At 39.3% G+C, this 22,538-nt stretch overlaps 1 protein-coding gene across 1 annotated transcript in view; it reads right to left on the bottom strand.

Annotated features, from left to right (window-relative positions):
* LOC128744430 (GPI ethanolamine phosphate transferase 1) overlaps positions 1-22,538 on the bottom strand; it is a 188,950-nt gene that overhangs the window by 140,320 nt on the left and 26,092 nt on the right. The window lies entirely within an intron of this gene.

Genomic DNA, 22,538 nt, shown 5'->3' with positions numbered 1-22,538 from the left:
GCTCTTCATTTACATCTGGATCAGCTTGACTGCCTGGATCAGCTGATTGATCGCTGCTGCCTGTGTTATCAGGACCGTTCGGCCTGTGCTGTCGAACTGTGTGGAAGAACTGTGTGGAAATCAAAAAACCGCAAGTGCTAGCAAATAAGACTGTTTGCCATTGTTAGCCTTAAGTTGAGTAGCTTTACCCTGTCCCGGGACCAGTAGGCTGATGCGTTCAATAAACAGCCTGTTAGTTTGAAAACCACCTGAAAGATATCGAACTTTTGTTTGTTTTTCGGATTAATGAATGGTAAGATCTTCTCTTATTTAGCTTCGCGTATCGTCTCGATCTTTTTAGTTCATTTCTTTTGGAGATTTTGTAAATATCAATCGATCAGTCTGTATGAATAATTCTTGGTTTAACCCCTGTTAGGAAAAGTCAGATGAACGGTGTGATTTAGCCACTTTTAACCCGCCCGTTTTACAGAGTCTCATAGCCGGACTTTCAAAAGCGTCAGCAGCCTCCTAAACCGGAGTGGCGCTTAAGCTGCTGTGCGTTGTGTGCAACACGAACGTTACATTTTGGCGCCCAACGTGGGGCACGACTGAAAGTGTCTCAAGAGATAGATTCGATTGATCATAGCAAAGTAATAAGTTAGAAAATTTAGTTCGTTTTTTTCGTTACGTTACATATCTGATTCTGAGCTTTAGTAGTACTGTTAGATTTAGAGAATAAGCAATTTCTATATTTGGTGATAGGTGAAAAAAAATTTTTATATTTATATTTAAATTTATATTTGCATTTTTTGCGATTATTGATTGTTTTTCTTTTTTGGGTATTTGGTAAAAATTTATTTCGTTTATACTTATATATTTAAAGTTAAGCAAAAACAGTTTTTATTTTGGACATTAGTGCCAAATGGATTTGTATCGTATAAACGCGAGTGACCTCGCCGAAGAGGAAATTAATTACGAGTTAGTTATTCGAGGATATCCTATAGAGGGCACACTCGAAGCTCGTCGTAGAACTCTTCGCAACCTGCTGCGGAGTTCCGATGAAAATATTCAAGTTGTGTGGTCCCCTCAGAACCTGACTGACGATTTCAGTCATATTCCGATACAATTGCATTTAATTGAGCGAATGCTTGTCAACGGTCACAACCCGTATTGTTTTTCAAGATTAGTGCATTACTATCTCCGAGTGTCTCGTTATTATCCTGAAGAGCCTGTTTTTCAAGAAAAGAAGAAAGTGCTATTAGATGTTGTAAACCGAATGGTGAAACGGTATTATCAGGTGGAGTTTCCTGAACCTGCAATTCGTCCGGAGTCGATCACCGTTACCTCATCGAATACTAACGTACCGTCTGCTATCCCGATTCAAAGCAGCCGACAGCAAATTGATATTCCTTTCGCATCGTCAACGTTGAATGCTCCCGGCCTAAATACGACGGGCAGAGAAGATCTCCTTACGCAGGAGGAAACCGTAGAAGGTGCAAGTGTAAACATGGAAGGTGTAGGTAGAGGTTTAATGAGTTCCACGCTAATTTCTTTGTCTCCAGCGTTGAGCACCGGTATTGGAAAAAAATGGGAAAGTGTAATTGGACCAATTCCACGGCCAGCATCCCTAGGTGCAGTTCGTCGACCTACAGGTCCACCGCAACCGGGTGCACTGAGCCAGCCGCCGTCTGCTACAACATCGTTATTACTCCCGAACCAGTATCCTCAACCAATTGCTAAAGCGACAGGTCCTGTACCGGATGATACACAGTTACCACTATTTCCTAATGAGATGGGACAAAATTTACCGCAGTCGAGGGGCGTCGGCATTCTGAATGTTCCGCCTAGACCGGAAATTTTTAGCATGCAAAACGAAGAGAGACGGCCGGTTGAAATGAAAAATTCGCCAGTCCGTAACGAAACAAATGTGAACATGTTCAAAACGAGCATGTTGCCACCGAAGCCAGTGATTGCCTCTCAAGCACATGATCGTCCAGCGAGTCCGAGTAACCCGAGGGAGGAACCGATTGTACCTGCAAATTTCGGCCAACAGGATGAATACGTGCATGTATCAGAAATCGAATCGTACATTCGTTCCTATATGAATAAACTCTTCAATAAAGGTCTGCAACGTCCTGCGATGGATGAGAGAGCGATAAATCATCTAGCGGATAAAATTGCGAATGTACATTTAAATGATGAAGAAGTATTCGAAGTAATTCCACGACAGTCAACAATGTTGCAGCCCCGGCAGATGGAGGTCGAGCAACCGCTGCAGTTGTCCGGTCGAGTGTCTGATCGTCGTAGTCCAGTTGTAGCTGGTAATGAACGAAATAACGCCAGAAATACGTGCGTTGGAATTTCGCCACCACGAACTGGTCGAGGAAACATTAATTTTCAGGAAGGCCCAATGGTTAATACTGCTCGTAACCGAGGCTCAGGTTTTGAGCGATCCCCGTACCAAGGCTATCCCCGGCGATTGCCTCACCAACAGTGTGCGATTATAGAAAAATGGCCAAAATTCTCGGGCGATACGAATGCAATTCCAGTTACTGATTTTCTTCGTCAGTTAGATATTTTGTGTCGCTCATATGCGATCAGCCATCAGGAGCTGCGAATGCATGCGCACTTGCTATTTAAAGATAGTGCTTATGTATGGTATACAACCTATGAGGAGAAATTCGACAGTTGGGAAACTCTCGAACACTTCCTAAAAATGCGATATGACAACCCAAATACAGATCGAATCATTCGTGAAGAAATGAAGTATAGAAAGCAGCGTCCTAATGAACTCTTCAGCGCATTCTTGACCGACATGCTGGCGCAACGGCTAATGAGAAAAATGACCGAAAGAGAAAAATTTGAAATCGTTGTCGAAAATATGAAACTGTCATACCGGCGACGATTGGCATTAGAACAGATTAATTCAATTGAACATCTAGCCCAGTTATGTTTTCGTTTTGATGCACTGGAATCGAACTTATACGCCAGTCAATCAAGGCCCAGCATTAATCAAATAAATTGCGACGAAGACGATGATGCACAATCCGACCAAGAGAACGAAGGATTAGTTTGCGCCGTGCAATCAAGAGGACGAAAATCATTCCCAACCCTTCGCGGAAAAAGTCAAGGACAACCGAAAGAGGAAAATCAGGAAAAGGATCCAGTTAAATGCTGGAATTGCCAACGGTCAGGTCATATGTGGAGAGAATGTGATCAGCATAAAAGAATATTTTGCCACGTTTGTGGTCATCTTGATACGACAACATACAGATGTCCCAACCAGCACAACCTAAGAAAAGGAGAAGAGGAGAAACAAAAAAACGACTAAAGGAGGAAAATATAGGGAATCCTTTTCCTCACCGTCAATCTGCAGCGATTCCCACTACACCCTATTCCCCATTTCATAAAATACACCAGATTCGTACTTCAGCTCATCGATGTCCACATTTCACTGTAAAGATTTTAGGAGAAGAAATAGAAGCTCTCGCAGATACTGGTGCCAGTATCTCCGTGATTAGCTGCATAGACTTAATACGCAAATTAGGTCTTCAAATACACCCGCTTCCGATGAAGATATCTACGGCAGATGGAACTGAATACCGATGTCTGGGTTATGTTAATGTGCCGTATTCTTTCAAAACCGCCACACATATTGTGCCAACTGTTGTTGTACCCGAAGTAACCAAACGTTTAATCTTAGGAATTGATTTTCTCGATAAATTTGGGTTTCGGTTAATGTCGCCGACAAACGATATGCTTCCAGCCGGAATTTCGAAAAGTACGGAATCCATCAATCTGCTGGACCTATTTCGCGTGGAAACCTATTTCGGAGAACCGGAAAAAGATATATGTTTTCAATTACAGCCTTGTGACATAACTCATGTACAAAATACTATGGAACCTGAACCGGATAAGAGCTTGGAAATGCCGACCCTAGAAATACCCGATAGCACGCCTCAGAATCCCGAAGATATTGAAACGGAACATCTACTCTCCCCGGTTGAAAAACAGTTGCTGTTCGAAGCTGTGAAAACCCTACCCGCCACTACCGAAGGGCATTTAGGTAGAACACACCTCATAAAACATGATATAGAATTGATACTTGGAGCCAAACCAAAAAAGATAGCCTATTATCGTTGGTCACCGCAAATCGAACACGTTATTGATGAGGAGATTGAACGCATGAAAAGATTAGGAGCTATCGAACCGTGCCGGAAAGCTGTTGATTTTCTTAACCCGCTGTTACCAATCAAGAAACCAAATGGAAAATGGAGAATCTGTCTAGATTCACGCCGACTAAATCAGTGCACTAAGAAGGATGAATTCCCTTTCCCAAATATGATGGGTATTTTACAGCGAATTCCAAAGTCGAAATACTTTTCGGTGATAGATTTATCGGAATCATACTACCAAGTGCCACTAGAGGAGGAAGCTCAAAACAAAACTGCTTTTAGAACGAATAAAGGTTTATTCCGATTTGTCGTAATGCCATTTGGATTGACTAACGCTCCTGCCACCATGGCTCGATTGATGTCTCAAGTTTTAGGACACGACCTTGAACAACAAGTTCATGTGTACCTAGATGACATAATAATAGTTTCCAACAAGTTTGAAGAGCATTTGAGATTAATTAAAATAATAGCACAGCGTTTGCGAGAAGCAGGACTAACCATCAATATCCAGAAAAGCAAATTTTGCCAAACGAAAATACGATATTTGGGGTATGTGCTTTCGGAAGAAGGATTGTCGATGGATGTGAGCAAAATTGAACCTATATTGGAGTACCCAGCGCCCAAGACAGTTAAAGACGTTCGCCGATTATTAGGCTTGGCTGGTTTTTACCAGAAGTTCATACCAAACTATTCAGAGATCACCGTACCAATCACAAATCTGTTGAAAAAGGAACGCACGAAGTTTGCTTGGACAAGAGAAGCGGATAACGCACTCGAAAAATTAAAGACTGCTTTGATATCTGAACCAGTGTTAGCCAATCCGGATATTACACTGCCATTCATCATTGAAACCGATAGTTCGGATTTAGCGATCGGAGCAGTTTTGGTCCAAATACAAAATGGAGAAAGAAAGTCCATCGCGTATTTCTCTAAAAAACTATCCAGTACCCAACGACGTTATAGTGCGACAGAGCGAGAATGCTTAGCAGTGTTGCTTTTAAGTATTGAAAACTTCAAACACTTTGTGGAAGGTTCCCAATTTATAGTGCAAACGGATGCGCTGAGCCTTACCTTTCTGCAAAATATGTCGATTGAAAGCAAATCCCCGAGAATCGCTCGATGGGCTTTGAAGTTGTCCAAGTATGACATGTTGCTGCAGTACAAAAAAGGTTCTGAAAACATCCCAGCTGACGCGTTATCTCGCGCCGTCAATGCTTTAGACAGTACGCTACCCGGCCCTTACATTGAACAACTAAGGCAAATGATAGAAAAGTTTCCAGACCGCTACTCCGTTTTCAAGATATTAAATGGAAAAATTTATAAATTTATCAGCAATACCTGGCCAGAAGATAGGTCAACGAAATGGAAATATGTGGTACCGTTGTACGAAAGAAAGCAAGTTATGAAAGATGTGCACGAGGAAGCTCATTTAGGATTGGTAAAGACATTAGCAAAAATTCGCGAAAAGTTTTATTGGCCGTATATGGCAACGGAAATAAAACGATTCTGCAATGCTTGTGAAGTTTGCAAAGAGTCCAAAATTCCAAACATAAATGTGACACCACCATGCGGAAAACCAAAACTTTGTTCGCGACCTTGGGAATTAATATCCCTGGACTTTCTTGGACCCTATCCACGCTCGAAGAAAGGAAATGTATGGCTCTTGGTTGTGAGCGATTTCTTCTCGAAGTTTGTCATGGTACAGTGCATGCGTACCGCTACTGCTCCCGCCGTTTGCCAATTTCTGGAAAACATGGTGATCAACCTATTCGGAACTCCTGCCATCTGCATAACGGATAATGCACAAGTGTTCAAATCCGAAAAATTTGTAAAACTGCTCGATAAACATTCAATCACACACTGGAACCTAGCGGTATATCACCCTAGTCCCAACCCTACGGAACGAGTGAATAGGGTTATCGTTACCGCGATTCGATGTTCTCTCAACAAGAAAAAGGATCATCGTGAGTGGGATGAATCAGTCCATGAAATAGCTAAAGCCATACGTACCGCAGTTCACGATAGCACTGGATTTTCCCCATATTTTATAAATTTTGGGAGAAACATGGTGAGTTCCGGCCAAGAATATGAGCTAATACAAAGATCCAGTGACACTGCCCACAAAACCCCCCCGAAACACGAAGAGGAAATGACGAACATTTTCTGCACTGTTCGTGAAAATTTAATGAAAGCATATTTGCGTTACAGCAAATCTTATAACACTCGATCAAACAAGAATCATCAGTTCCAAAAAGGAAACATCGTCTATAAAAAGAATGTCAATCTATCGGATAAAAATAAGCAATTTGTCGAAAAGTTTGCCAATAAATTCACAAAAGTACGCATCAGAGAGGTTGTTGGCACAAACTGCTATCAACTCGAGTTCCCAGACGGCAAACCGATCAATGGGATCTATCACGGATCTTTTCTAAAAAGAACCTAAATTTCAATATTAATATACGGTTATTCCTCAAATAGCTAAAATGAAAAGCAAGGATGAACGAATAAACAGCATTTAGTGTTGCGGAGATACGAAATTATTATTTTACGAAGTTAAATATTTGCCAAATAATCCCATTAACAAAACTAGAGACTGTACCTTTTTAACAAAACGTGTCCGTATCCGTAAGTTTAGACTGTATCAAAATTATAGTGCTCAGACTTTTCTAAGGTAAAACTATGTTAGGAGTTAATTAAACTGCTCAGAGGTTTCTGAGGTAAAATAAGAAGGAGTATGAAATGCTCAGATTTTTCTGAGGTAAAAATATGTTAGGAGTAATTAAATTGCTCAGAGGTTTCTGAGGTAAAATAAGAAGGAATATGAAATGCTCAGATTTGTCTGAGGTAAAATCGGTCATAGGGAATCAATTGCTCAGATTTGTCTGAGATAAAATAGGGAAGTAATTAAAGTATGCTCAGATGTTTCTGAGAAGAAAATTAGTTAGACAATTAGATTAAAAGTTTGGCTCAGATATATCTGAGGGAATTGCTATAATGCAAGGGGTAGAAAGTAAAGTAAAGTAAAGGATGATTTTAGCTAAACAGATTTCAAAAGCTCAGAATGGATAGTGACGGTTAAATTGTTAGTATGTTTCTGTTTAGTCTTCTTTGTTCTTTGTTTGTTTAGAGTAGTCATGTTTAGCGCTATAAAAATTTTGAAATTTTTATTAATTTCAAAATTTTTATTTAATAAGTGTTAGTGAGAATGTAAGCCATGAATTCATCCCTGTGAAGATTGCACGTAACCGCACAATAATTGCACACTAGTAGTAAAAAGCTCACCGCAACTTACGAACATAGCCACCTGTCGGTTACTAGAAGAGTTACTGTCGCTCGCGTCGATACATACTCACTATTGGCGTCACTCAAATTGGTCATCTCGCTTTGCCCAATGGCTGAGTGATTTAAATCACTGGTGTGCGCTCCTATTGAACTATTGAAGACTATTGAACTATTGAAGAACAATCTCTTCAAACAATCGCGAATGATGTACAAGAAATAAATCGTACAGGTTGATAGAATTAATCTTTGTCGCGAAATATAATAGCATTTCGATTGCTATTATGCCGAAAATGCTATCAATAAGGGATCCGACCAACTCCATTGCTAATTGAGTGGAGATCTTCAAACTTAACTTTTCTTCCGTATCAAAGTTCGCGATTTTCAAAGGTGCATTCCAAGGTGGTTGACAAAGTCAAGGACTTTGCTAGTAAAATCCACCCGTGCTTAAGGTGAGAAGAAGCTAGAGTAGCGAAATTAGGCCTTATAAGTAACGTTTAAAGTTTTAGACCGTCTGCTAGGATAGGAGTTACCCAAAAAAAAAGTGACTCGTACCCGTAAAACTTACAACTAGCAGGTAAGCTGCGTGCTACGGTGAAAATAACTTATCAGGCATACGCATAACGAATGTACACGTTGAACAGGGATCCCCATTCAACGTGGGGTGTTTATTCCGGCTAGGGCAGAAGACCAATCTGCTAAGCGACCCCATCGAACACGATAGGATTGACTGCTCCACTCAGCGCACTCAGAACGGGCTACGGACCGGCGCCTGCCACTCACCCTAAGGTGGCAAACGCTATACGCTCTTCATTTACATCTGGATCAGCTTGACTGCCTGGATCAGCTGATTGCTCGCTGCTGCCTGTGTTATCAGGACCGTTCGGCCTGTGCTGTCGAACTGTGTGGAAGAACTGTGTGGAAATCAAAAAACCGCAAGTGCTAGCAAATAAGACTGTTTGCCATTGTTAGCCTTAAGTTGAGTAGCTTTACCCTGTCCCGGGACCAGTAGGCTGATGCGTTCAATAAACAGCCTGTAAGTTTGAAAACCACCTGAAAGATATCGAACTTTTGTTTGTTTTTCGGATTAATGAATGGTAAGATCTTCTCTTATTTAGCTTCGCGTATCGTCTCGATCTTTTTAGTTCATTTCTTTTGGAGATTTTGTAAATATCAATCGATCAGTCTGTATGAATAATTCTTGGTTTAACCCCTGTTAGGAAAAGTCAGATGAACGGTGTGATTTAGCCACTTTTAACCCGCCCGTTTTACAGAGTCTCATAGCCGGACTTTCAAAAGCGTCAGCAGCCTCCTAAACCGGAGTGGCGTTTAAGCTGCTGTGCGTTGTGTGCAACACGAACGTTACACATCCGCCAGCGAACGATATCCGAGGAATAATTTAAAGGTTGTATTTTAAACATATCACCGCGCATAGGTCTTTTGAAGATAGCATCTACTTATAGAACCAGGTAAAAGTTATGGAGAATGTTCTACAGAACAACAGTTTTTCTCAAGGGAGGGATTGTTTTGCGTTTGGATGTATATAGTATTTATCACATATTTTATATTATTTTGCTTCAAAAGACAAATACTAGAAAAGAACTATTGAAAAACATGTTTATGATAGTAAAATTTATAACAACATATTAGCAGTTGAATATAATATAAATGTTTATCGAAATAAATGAGAACGAAAAGTCCGCGGCGATTAAACCATTGGCGCACTGCAATGGAAACATAGCAAAATTATGTGATTGAAACAGTTACATGATGCACTCGAAATCGTGTTTTGCTGGTTAGTGGCAACAAATCGACGTTTTTAATATTTTTACCTGAAAGCGTAATAAAAACACTAACCGAAAATGTATATTGCATAATAATATGTAAAAGAAATATTTTTATACATGCATTTATGCACCAGCCAACGTACTGAGTGCGCGGCGACTGGTGCTTTCACGGTATTAAAATGGAAATAAGCAGTTAAAGTCAAGAGTGACTTATAATTGTGTGTGACCTATAATTATGGAACGACTGTAATTCATAATTGAAATAACTAAAATGCCCGACCAGACCCGGCCGAGATTTTTGGCACATTTATACTATATTCTATGGCGGTTCAAGCGATGCTAACTTTAGCTGCCAGTAGGTGCCTATTTACGGAAAACATTACTTTTAAAAACGGTAAAATTTATGCTTCAAATCAATTTTTAAAGCAAATAAAACAACATATGATATTTACACCTTCAAGAATGTTACGTATTTTGATAGTATCCAAAAGTTTGTAGAACTTGTCGAACTTGTTAGATGAGCTTTTGTGTACATAAAGTTTAAAAAACGGATTTTAAGGGAGTCACGACAGAAAGTCAATTATATCTCGCAAACCGTATGATGCAGATACTTAGTATCTTCGACAAAGTTTAAGGAAATTCAAAGTTCTACAACTTTGCCGAGCACATGACCATGCTATCTAGTTCCTATAAAAATTATTTTTTTCAAATTTGTTATCCCCTTAATATCTAATTATATGAGAATGGCATTAGATGCAGAATACATTTTTATGAAATTTCTCCTAAGACGCCTAAGCTCGAAAACGTCAGTAAAAGCGAGAAAAGACTTTTGACCGCCTTATTCCAGAATGGTCCCACTGGGCGTCGGTGCCTCGTGCACCTGTAGGCATAAAATAGAGCCTACAGTGGTTCACAGCCTCTTATTCAGCACCTCCTCCTCGTGGTACCAGCCGGGATACGAGCAACCTTGGTGGAGATCGGGTAACCAACCCCGATGGATGCCAGTGTCGCATGCCGACAGGGAAGGAGGGCTCTCCTCGAGCTTCGTTAGTCTTCCGACGAAACAGGGGGTTGGTGTAGCAGGTTTTGCAAGCCGCCACCACGAAAAATTCTAAAGCACGGAGCGAAGAACAAGGAAATTCTTACTAGAACAATTGGAATAGACCCACGCGACGAAAAAGGACTATGGATTGGAAATCGGGACGTGGAATTGCCGATTTCTCAACTGCCAAGGGAGCACTCGAGTGCCCCGACGTATTGAAGAGACGTATTGAAGTTCGACGTCGTAGCGCTGCAGGAGGTGTGCTGGAAGAACTCAACGTTACGTACGTTCAGAGATGGACATACCATCTACCAGAGCTGCGGCAACACACACGAGCTGGGTACAGCTTTCATAATGATGGGCGAAATGCGAAAACGGGTGATTGGGTGGTGGCCAATCAATCCTCGAATGTGCAGGTTGAGAATCAAGGGCCTATAATGCTTCAATATAGGCATCGTCGTGCACAGCCCTCACCTAAGAAGTACCGATGACGACAAGGATAAATTCTACGCGCAGTTGGAGAGTGAGTACGACCGCTGCCCACAGGTTGGGGTCGAGTACGGATTCTTAATTTTTGTTTATGAAACCGGGTACGGGTCGGGTCGGATATCTCTATTGGCCACATTTAACACTAAAGATGGTCGGGTACCCGGGTTCGGGTATCAAAAAAATCTATCTTTGATTTCTATATTAGGGTGCACTTTAGAAAAACGAAAAGGGAACATGTAACGAAAAGTGGTTAAAGTTTGCACGCTTATACTCAGTCATCCGTCAATAGATTTTAGAGATATTGGTATCAATCGATTAGAAATTTATCAAAAAATCCATTACAACACAGTAGATTACATGTTTCCCTAACAGACGTTTAATAATTGAGAAAATATGAGTCGAATATTTAATATTTCATTATTTTCATTTTTTTTGCCTTCCCACGTCAGTGCTTCTCTAGCACGGATGACAGAAATATATACGAGATGAGCTATGGGTTAATCTTCCTTGTGATTGTATTTAATTTACGCCCTATACTTCCCGAGCGAAAATTATTGAGCTTCAGCTGTTGCTGCTTCTCCGGATAGGGCAACGAAGACTTCCAAATTCTCCAAACGAGACGCCAACAAACCGAAGAATCCATCGACTCATCCGCCAGTGAACGATATGATTTTAGCTGCTATGCCTTATACTGCGCATCGTCAGATCGTCACGTAATTCGGTCAGCGGCTTTCGTTGGCGTTGGCGATACATCACACATCGGCAAGCAGCTAGCTTGCGACACATCGGACAGCCCGTTTTCGAGTCACATCCGTGGCATAATTTAAAGGTTGTATTTTAAACATTGTTTGCCTTTGCCTCGGTGCGCGTCATCAGTCGGTCACCGGCTTTCGTTGGCGACACATCGCCAAGCAGCTAGCTTGCGCCTCATTAAATCATAAACATAAAAGTCTATCTTGATTACAGATCCTACCAGTAGCATTTGTCCGATAAACAGTATTCCCACCATTAATCCACATACCAATAACCTATCTGATGGACGAAAGTAGACAACGGACCTTTTCAGGTCCACCATTTAAATTAGCTGAAGAATAGGACACCATACGAACCGTTGCTTTTCAAGAGATGGCGCTTTTCTAGTGGTAGTAAAATCAAAATTTCTCATTTATTTATGTTTACCTACCTGGAAAACAATCACTAATCATACTTGATTTGTGATACAGTTACTCTGTTATACTTAATTTTCATGCTTTCTGCCTAATTTTGATAAAAAACAAACATTTCCTATACCTCTCCATAGCATCTTACTACCAGTCATCCGAGAGCCCTGAAAAGCAAAAGCCCTATAAAGATACATTTATAGGGCTTTATGAAAAGCCTGGCCGAGAACCAGGAGCTGTTATGTTTGCGACATTTCAATTCGAATAAATTAAATTTCGCAACTTGAACGCAATAAATAAAAACAATGTTTATCAACTATTTATTGGTTCAGGTGTCAAAGGCTATATTACGATTAGCGATAAACACAAAAGAAACCGAGATGCATGAGAGAGTAAGGTTGTTGTAATCAGTACATTTATTGTCGCGTAAAATTCAGCTGTTACGAAAATGTACAATATACGTTACGAAGTAACGACATCTGTTGTACTCAACAGGGAAACATTGATAGTTTCAGGCATACTCTCACGCATGGCGCATGATGAAACACTTGCGCCAACTCCTGTTATTCATTATTAGAAACTAGTGGCGGTGTCCTATTGAATTTATGAATTTCGTTACTCGCGCCAACTCCGATTTATAGGCATGCTAAAACGTAACAGAATTCACTCGAATACTAATGCCACTTGGTGAAAAACTTATGGAACTTTTTCCACCATTTGAAAGATCTTTGTCTGCGGATCAACTTTACTGAAAACAGTAATTTTATTTATTGCTGGATTCCCGAGATATACCGAGATAAAGTCGACGGTTCACAGGCGTTGTACACAATACAACAGCGCGAGTAAACCATCCGTTACTGCACAACAGGGGAATCTGTCATATGAAATTCGTACAAAAATCACTGGCTTTGACATTGGGAGACGAATTGCTCTACATTCGTAGTCCTACGTGAAGCCTGCGCCCGTGCCACTAGGTATGGACCCTTGTACTTGTTTCTTGATCGGGTACAGGTCGGGTTCGGGTATTCAAATTTGCATACCCGACCATCTCTACAAGCCACCTAAGTTAGTAAGTAAAGTATAAGTAAGTAAGTATATTATCGGTAGTTGCTCAGCTGCGGATATCTGCATAGACTCCCAGGCATTTAAATGAGACTACACTCTTACGTTTTTTACCGTTTTTGCACTGTCCCTGTCTATCTGGGTGTTGAAGGTTGATGGCATGCATCCCCACGCTTGAGTCGTTTATGCGTTGATTTTCTGTTGTGTTCCTGTTCATCTTTATCTTATTATTCGCGTTGCATAGCGTATCACGTAGTGTAGTTGTTACTCTTGTAGATTACGTGACCACCATGTCGTTTCAGAATGCCTTTGATCGGGTTAGTGGCTTTGGGATAGAATAGCATGTTGATCCTTTCGACGTTCTCTTTCACTGGCTTCAACGTGGTTACATTTTGTTTATGTTACTTGCACTCATGTACCCGGGTAGTTCTATTGACAACCTGTTTATCGTACCCATTAATTTTGGCAGTTTTATATATTTTCTTATTCCGCTATGAAGTCCTCGCCTTCCAAGACGGTGTGTCATGGGATGCAAGGTCGCTTGTTTTTGGGCGCCAAAATGATTGGAATCAGACGTGGTGCATGGAGTGGAGTGTTGTACTGTTTCTTGATTATTGGTAAATTCAGGAAAAGTAAATTTCTACCCACTTCTTTTTCCACTGCAAAGTTTATGGTAGGGTGTCGAGAATTTAGTAAATTCAGCATGTGCGGTAAACGAATAAACGACTCCAGTATGGCCTCCATCAGTCCAGTGTGGCAATCCAGCCTTCAACGCAAGATAGACTGAGACAGTGCAAAAACGGTAAAAACGTAAGAAAGTCATCACATTTAAATGCGTGGGAGTCTATGCAGATATCCACTGCTGAGCAAGTGCTAATGAACGAGGACGACGCTCCGATAATATCGCCGCTCTTTGGTTGAACCAAATTGATGTAGCTGCTCTTTCTCTTTAATATTATTAATTGATGATGCTGTTAAAGTTTAATCTATCGAAATTCAACAAACTCTTGCCGAAGGGTAATGTGATTGAGTAAAATATCTCCAGCGTTTATAAAGTATCAAAGTTCATGATTTTTCGTCTATATTAGACTAGAGGACCCGGCGCGTGTTGCTGCGCCATTCTAAAAAGGGGGTAGATGCATAATGCTGAAGGTAATTGTAATCTTGCAACCAACAACTTCTTTTTGACAAACCAAGATATTCCTAAATCATACCGCAAATTTCTAAGAGCACGTAGCAACTAATAATGTAAAGTATACACTGGACACCATCACTTATTGTTCTTACAAAATAAAATTTTATTTTGTAAGAACAATAAGTGATAGTGTCCAGTATATACTTTCCATTATTAGTTCAATAGTTCTTACGTTGCACGAAGATACGAAAGTGAAACAACGTAGCAATTTTAGTTTTATTACTAACCCTTAAAATAGCGAGGATGTCAAAATCGCAATAAATATTTATGAAGTTCGTTTGAAAACAGTTGAAAACTGGCTAGAAACCATAGACTTAGAGTAATTTCAACATTTTTTCCTTTATATTTTCATTTCAACAATGTATTTTTTCTTCAATTTGGTTTTTAAAATAATTATTACCTTTTCTCACATTTATTTAATTTGACCCATTATCTAGGCTTCACCGATTTATTATTAATAATTTTGTTGCAAATTTATTCTATCTTTTCGTATGGCGGGATCATCTAGTTTTTGGTGGTATTGTTATTGACTAATGTTTTATGGAAGAATCTAAAATTTCTCGAGCTCGATTACTTTTTGAATTATGCAAAAATTTCTATTTAATTTGTATGAGAGCCACCCCCCTCCCCCTTCCAGAAGGGGAAGGGGTCACAAACTACCGTAGAAAAAAAACTTGCGTCCAAAAACCCTCATATGCCACATTCGGTTCCATTTGCTTGATTAACAGTCGAGCTATGCAGAAATTTGTGTTTCATTTGTATGGGATCTCCCCCCCCCTTCCAGAGGGGAGAGGGGTCTTAATCCGCCTTCGAAAAAAATCCTGTCTCTAGAAACCCTCATATGTTAAATTTGGTTCCATTTGCTTGATTAACAGTCGAGCTATGAGGAAATTTTTGTTTCATTTGTATGGGAGCCCCCCCACCCCTTCTAAAAGGGGAGGGGACTCAATCCACCACAGAGAAACATCCTGTCTCTAGAAAGCCGCACATGTCAAATGTAGTGCCATTTGCTTGATTAACAGTCGGTTTATGCAGAAATTTTTGTTTTATTTGTATGGGAGCCCCCCCTTCTAAAAGGGGAGGGGTCTCAATTCACCACTGAAAAAAATCCTGACTCTAGAGAGTCCCACATGTCAAATTTGGTGCCATTTGCTTGTTTAACAGTCGAGTTATGCAGAAATTTGTGTTTCATTTGTATGGTAGCCCCCCCTCTTAAAAGACAGAGGGGTCTCAATCTACCATAGACAAAGTTTCTGCCTCCAAAAACCTTCACATGCCAAATTTGGTGCCATTTGCTTGATCAGTTCCCGGGTTATGCAGAAATTTATGTTTCATTTGTATGGGAGCCTCCCCTTCTAGAGGGGGAGGGGTCTCAAATCACGCTAACAACATTCCTCACATCAGACGTAATGCGTATGCCAAGTTTAATCAAAATCCGTCGAGCGGTTTGCGAGTCTATACCGTTTCCTTCGTTTCTCTCCGCTCGCTGCTCAACACTTTCAGCTCTTCTCTTAATCCCTCTACGTTCTGTTTCCCTTGTTTGTCTACCAAGATTAGTCCTTTTTGATGGCATAGTTTTAAAATGTTATGTTAGGTTTTGTAAAATACAGACAATGCTGCAAAAGCTTTGATTTTAGGTTTGTAAAATTCAACAAATTAATTGGTGTTGACATGAGATTGCTTTGATGTTTTTGCTTTTTCGACAGTAGTGAATGTATGCGATTGAAATGAAGTTTGTTCCATATGTAGTATTTTCGAAATTTTGAAAACTTTCACATACAGAAATTGAACAAACCCATGCTAACAACATTCCTCACATCATACGCAATGTATATGCCAAGTTTCATCAAAATCCGTCGAGCGGTTTGCAAGTCTATACCGGACACACGAACAGCATTTCATTTTTATATATATAGATTAGCTAAGTGTGAAAGTTGTTTTATTTGTAATACTAGCTGACCCGACAAACTTCGTATTGCCACAAATTAACCTGTGTCGTGTTGTACATAAATCATGAATCTCGGATGATCTTTGTCACAATCTCGAGTTTTGCAAGCCCCCCAGTGGGCGGCGCTTCCGAAGGCGGGTCACCGGCAACACTCGCGACCGTCTCGTCCTGAATGATCTAGTGTTACTATAGATAGTTTTTGTGGTCTTGTATAGACAAATGTTTTATGGAAGAGTCTCGAATTTCTCGAGTTCGATTAGTTTTTGAGTTTCGCAAAAATATCTGTTTTATTTGTGTGAGAGTCCATATCCCCCTACCACTGGGGTGAGAGGTCTCTAACTATCGTAAAATAAATTCAAGACTCCAAAATCTCCCACATGCCAAATTTGGTTCCATTTGCTTGATTAGTTCTCGAGTTATGAGGAAATTTGAATTTCATTTGTATAGGAGCCCCCCCTCCTAAAGTGGGTAGGGGTCCCAATTCATCACAGAAAAAATTTTTGTCTCCAAAAACACCCACGTGTCAAATTTGGTTCCATTTGCTTGATTAGTTCTCGAGTTATGAGGAAATTTGTATTTCGTTTGTATAGGAGCCCCCCTCTTAAAGTGGGGAGGGGGCTTATTCACCATAGAAAATATTCTTGCCCTCGAAAACTTTCACATGCCAAATTTTGTTCCATTTGCTTGATTAGTTCTTCAGTTATGAGGAAATTTGTATTTCAAGTGTACAGGAGCCCCCCCTCTTAAAGTGGGGAGGGGTCCTAATTTACTATAGAAAATATTCTTGCCCTCGAAAACCTTCACATGCCAAATTTGGTTCCAAATGCTTGATTAGATCTCGAGTTTTGAGGAAATTTATATGGAAGCCCCCCCTTTTAAAGAGGAGAGGAATTATAATTCCCCTTATAAAGAGGGGAGGGGTCTCAATTTACCATAGAATAAATTCTTGTCACCGAAAACATCCACATGCCAAATTTTGTTCTATTTGCTTGATTAGCTGTCGAGTTATGCAGAAATTTGTGTTTCATTTGTATGGGAGCCCCCCCTCTTAGTGGGGGGAGGGGTTTCTAACCATCACTAAAACCTTTCCTGGCCCCAAAAAACCTCTACATGCATACTTTCATGCCGATTGGTTCAGTAGTTTTCGATTCTATAAGGAACATACGGACAGACAGACAGACAGACAGACAGACAGAAATCCTTCTTTATAGGTATAGATTAGTCGTAGTATTGGAATACTCTCCTCATATTCTTCTTACTTCTGCTGTTGAGTCGCAAATGGACAATGGCTAGTGCGTATGTACCCTGTACCCCAATAATTACGAGTATTCCTGGGATAGTGATGAAATCTGCTTTGTTGGAGGGAAAACTTTCTGCTTGCTGTATGAACAGTCAAAGTATTTGCGCTAGAAAATGTTCAAAATTGGAGGAATTAAGAAATATTGCTATGGTTTCTAAAGTGGATGTAATGTGTCTAAGTGAGTCATGGTTGAATGAATCCGTAACGAATGATATTTTATCTATTGATAATTACGCGATTCTAAGAAATGATCGCGTTGGTAGAGTGGGTGGCGGATTACTAGTTTATTTGAAAAACACTTTGAAATTTAGAGTATTAGAAATGTCTGATAGAAGCTCTTCAACACAGTTTATCATATTAGAAGTTATAGTCAAAAGCAAAAAAATTCTTTTTGGTTTTTGTTCGCAACAGCGAAAATACGCTAAAATCCGCCAATCCAATGAAATACGTGCTTTCGAAGATTCGAGAAGCATCTCCAAGCTGCCTGCATCTGCTAGCAATGTGCATCGAACATTCTAGGCACTTCTTTCCTATGCCAGCATTGTATTTCGTCGAACCTTCCCGAAGTTGCCCGAGATGACCAGAATGTTGCGCCGTGTAGTATAAATACGGGCGTTTAACAGAATGCAAAAATATAAGTATTTCAACCGTCTTAGAGACAACATCGATTTAACCACCGTGATAGTAACAACAAGTGATAAGAACTAAGTGAAAGTGCCACATTGTGCAAAAGTATAGTTAAATAAAAGTAGTGTTAAGTAAAAGTGATCTTTTCCCGACATCCGAAAGAATTCCAGTTTGGTGTCGTCCCCAGTCGGTAAACCATTCCGGCTAGGATTCAGTGTTTTGCGTAACCGTTCCACCCTCTCCGGCGTCGCCTCTGGACTCTACCCTTCGCAGTGGTGTGGCACAAATCCATCCAGCTGTTGTTACCGTGATTATTGTTCCAACGGCGGTAAGAAGGCACCGCTCATCCATCCGCCTTCACATGTTGGCACTGGTGCCAACAGTTTTTTCTATAACCCTCCAAACGTCGATTGCTCTCAACGATTAAGTGAAATATTTTCAAGCCCTAATTACCAATACGACAACATCTTATTAATGGGAGACTTTAACACAAATATGTTGCATACGAATTCGGTTAAAAGCGACAGTTTTAAACAATGTTTAATTAACCTTTCATTTGAATGTGTAGGAGTTGAACCAACTCACTTCCACAGGACCGGTTCTTCGCTAATTGACCTTATGATAACCAATAATCGCGAAAAAATTCTAAAGTTTAATCAAGTAAGTGTGCCTTTCATGTCGAATCATGACCTGCTTTTTGCCTCAATTGATGTAAATTTCTGCGACACTGTGAAACCAATCAGTTTTCGAGATTACACCTGTCTTGATTCTGCAAAAGTAATAACGATGTACAATGAAATCAACTGGGACAATTTTTACGAAATGAATGACCCTGATCCTATTGCGAATTTCTTTACCTGCAATGTGAAAAATCTTCACGACTCTTGCGTTCCTTTAAAAACTTACCGAAAGCAACGAAGATATAAACCTTGGTTTAACCGTGATATATCCAGAGAGATTATTAACCGCGATCTTGCTTTTAATAAATGGAAGCAAAGCCAGTTAGTGATTGATCATGATTTGTATAAGGTTCAACGCAACAAAGTAACTAAGATGATCGTTACTGCGAAAGATAATTATATCAACAGTAAATTTTCAAACAACATGTCAACTAAAGATTTATGGAAGCAATTTGATAGCTTAGGACTCAAGAGAAAACCTGCCGAGTTACTAACAGACGTTACACCTGATCAAATTAATGAACATTTCACTAGCATATTTACTGTGAGTAATTCAGTAAATAATCAAAATAACAGTGATCGCATAGTCCCTCCTTTCCAGTTCAATACAGTTGAAGAATATCATATCATCAATGCGATACATGACATAAAGTCGAATGCTGTGGGTTTAGATGGTATTCCCATTAAATTCGTTAAGTTAATTCTCCCTCTGATAATTAAACCCTTAAGACATTTATTTAATTCAATTATTAAGACCGGAATTTACCCAAAAATTTGGAAAACTTCTAAAATTCTTCCCATTAGAAAGAAAAAATCATCCTCGTTACTTGAAAACCTTAGACCGATAAGCATTTTAAGCGCGTTGTCTAAATCATTCGAACGAGTGGTCAAGGGTCAAATCAGTTCTTTCATCTCAAGAAATAATCTTCTTTCTCCCAAGCAATCTGGTTATCGTTCCGGACATAGCACAAAAACAGCCATGCTTAGTGTCTGTGATGATATTGGTTTAGTTCTCGACAGGGGAGGAAGCGTAGTCATGATTCTTTTGGATTTTTCAAAGGCTTTTGATACTATTAGCCATGTGAATCTTTGTAAAAAGCTTCAAAATCAGTTTGGTTTCTGTTCTAATGCAGTAAAAATGGTTCGATCTTATTTATCAGATAGATTTCAAACTGTGATGTGAAATGATTGTTTTTCGACTTTATTGCCAATTAGCTCTGGCGTTCCGCATTGCGGGATCCGTTTTAGGCCCTTTGCTATTCTCATTGTATATAAATGATTTACCTTCCAAGCTGAGGAATTGCACGGTACATCTTTTTGCCGACGATGTCCAAATGTATTTTGATTGTACTAACAAGACGAAAGAAGAAACTGAAAATATCATTAATGACTGTTTGGCAGATGTGGCCAATTGGTCCAATGAAAATAGTTTGATTTTAAATGCAAGAAAAACACAAGCTACTTTCATCAGTCGTAGTAGAAATGCATCCATAGAGCTAAACATATTGCTGCATAATAATAGAATTTTATTCTCAAATGAAGTTGTCAGTTTAGGAATAACCATACAGAGTAACTTCGAATGTAATTCTTTCGTATTAAAACAATGTGGTAAAATATATGCTTCATTACGATCACTCAGATGGAAAGCTGGGTGTCTGAGTTCTCAAACTAAACTTCGACTCTTCAAAGCTCTAATCTACCCTCACTTTCTGTTCTCTGATTTTATACTTATGCAGGCTTCAGCTAACATCGTAAATCGATTGAGGGTTGCATTAAATTGTTGCATACGGTTCATATTTAATTTGAATCGGTTCGCAAGCGTGACTCATTTACAACATATTCTGATAGGTTGTAACTTTGATAAATTTCCAAAGATGAGGTCGGTTTTTCTTTTACATAAGATAATAACTAATGTAACGCCAAAGTATTTATTTTTCCATGGAAGCAAAGCCAGTTAGTGATTGATCATGATTTGTATAAGGTTCAACGCAACAAAGTAACTAAGATGATCGTTACTGCGAAAGATAATTATATCAACAGTAAATTTTCAAACAACATGTCAACTAAAGATTTATGGAAGCAATTTGATAGCTTAGGACTCAAGAGAAAACCTGCCGAGTTACTAACAGACTTTACACCTGATCAAATTAATGAACATTTCACTAGCATATTTACTGTGAGTAATTCAGTAAATAATCAAAATAACAGTGATCGCATAGTCCCTCCTTTCCAGTTCAATACAGTTGAAGAATATCATATCATCAATGCGATACATGACATAAAGTCAAATGCTGTGGGTTTAGACGGTATTCCCATTAAATTCGTTAAGTTAATTCTCCCTCTGATAATTAAACCCTTAAGACATTTATTTAATTCAATTATTAAGACCGGAATTTACCCAAAAATTTGGAAAACTTCGAAAATTCTTCCCATTAGAAAGAAAAAATCATCCTCGTTACTTGAAAACCTTAGACCGATAAGCATTTTAAGCGCGTTGTCTAAATCATTCGAACGAGTGGTCAAAGGTCAAATCAGTTCTTTCATCTCAAGAAATAATCTTCTTTCTCCCAAGCAATCTGGTTATCGTTCCGGACATAGCACAAAAACAGCCATGCTTAGTGTCTGTGATGATATTGGTTTAGTTCTCGACAGGGGAGGAAGCGTAGTCATGATTCTTTTGGATTTTTCAAAGGCTTTTGATACTATTAGCCATGTGAATCTTTGTAAAAAGCTTCAAAATCAGTTTGGTTTCTGTTCTAATGCAGTAAAAATGGTTCGATCTTATTTGTCAGATAGATTTCAAACTGTGATGTGTAATGATTGTTTTTCGACTTTATTGCCAATTAGCTCTGGCGTTCCGCATTGCGGGGTCCGTTTTAGGCCCTTTGCTATTCTCATTGTATATAAATGATTTACCTTCCAAGCTGAGGAATTGCACGGTACATCTTTTTGCCGACGATGTCCAAATGTATTTTGATTGTACTAACAAGACGAAAGAAGAAACTGAAAATATCATTAATGACTGTTTGGCAGATGTGGCCAATTGGTCCAATGCAAATAGTTTGATTTTAAATGCAAGAAAAACACAAGCTACTTTCATCAGTCGTAGTAGAAATGCATCCATAGAGCTAAACATATTGCTGCATAATAATAGAATTTTATTCTCAAATGAAGTTGTCAGTTTATGAATAACCATACAGAGTAACTTCGAATGTAATTCTTTCGTATTAAAACAATGTGGTAAAATATATGCTTCATTACGATCACTCAGATGGAAAGCTGGGTGTCTGAGTTCTCAAACTAAACTTCGACTCTTCAAAGCTCTAATCTACCCTCACTTTCTGTTCTCTGATTTTATACTTATGCAGGCTTCAGCTAACATCGTAAATCGATTGAGGGTTGCATTAAATTGTTGCATACGGTTCATATTTAATTTGAATCGGTTCGCAAGCGTGACTCATTTACAACATATTCTGATAGGTTGTAACTTTGATAAATTTCCAAAGATGAGGTCGGTTTTTCTTTTACATAAGATAATAACTAATGTAACGCCAAAGTATTTATTTGAAAAATTGACGCCTATGAGAAGTCAGCGCGGTAGAAAGTTTTTAATTCCTCGGAACAGAACTTCCCACTATGGTAGCTCGTTATTTGTAAGAGGTATCAGCACATGGAATGAGTTACCATCTAGCGTACAGTTAAACAATTCAGCAGTAGGATTCAGAAGATTATGTTTCGAGTATTTCTTTTGAGTTTTCTCAAATTAAGTTTTTTTTTTCAAATCAATGTTTCACGTTTCTACATGTATCAATTTT

This window comes from Sabethes cyaneus, chromosome 3, assembly GCF_943734655.1.
Source record: "Sabethes cyaneus chromosome 3, idSabCyanKW18_F2, whole genome shotgun sequence".
Taxonomy (NCBI): Eukaryota; Metazoa; Arthropoda; class Insecta; order Diptera; family Culicidae; genus Sabethes; species Sabethes cyaneus.
The sequence above is the reverse complement of the archived record's forward strand: the minus strand, read 5'-3'. Positions and strand labels throughout refer to the sequence as shown.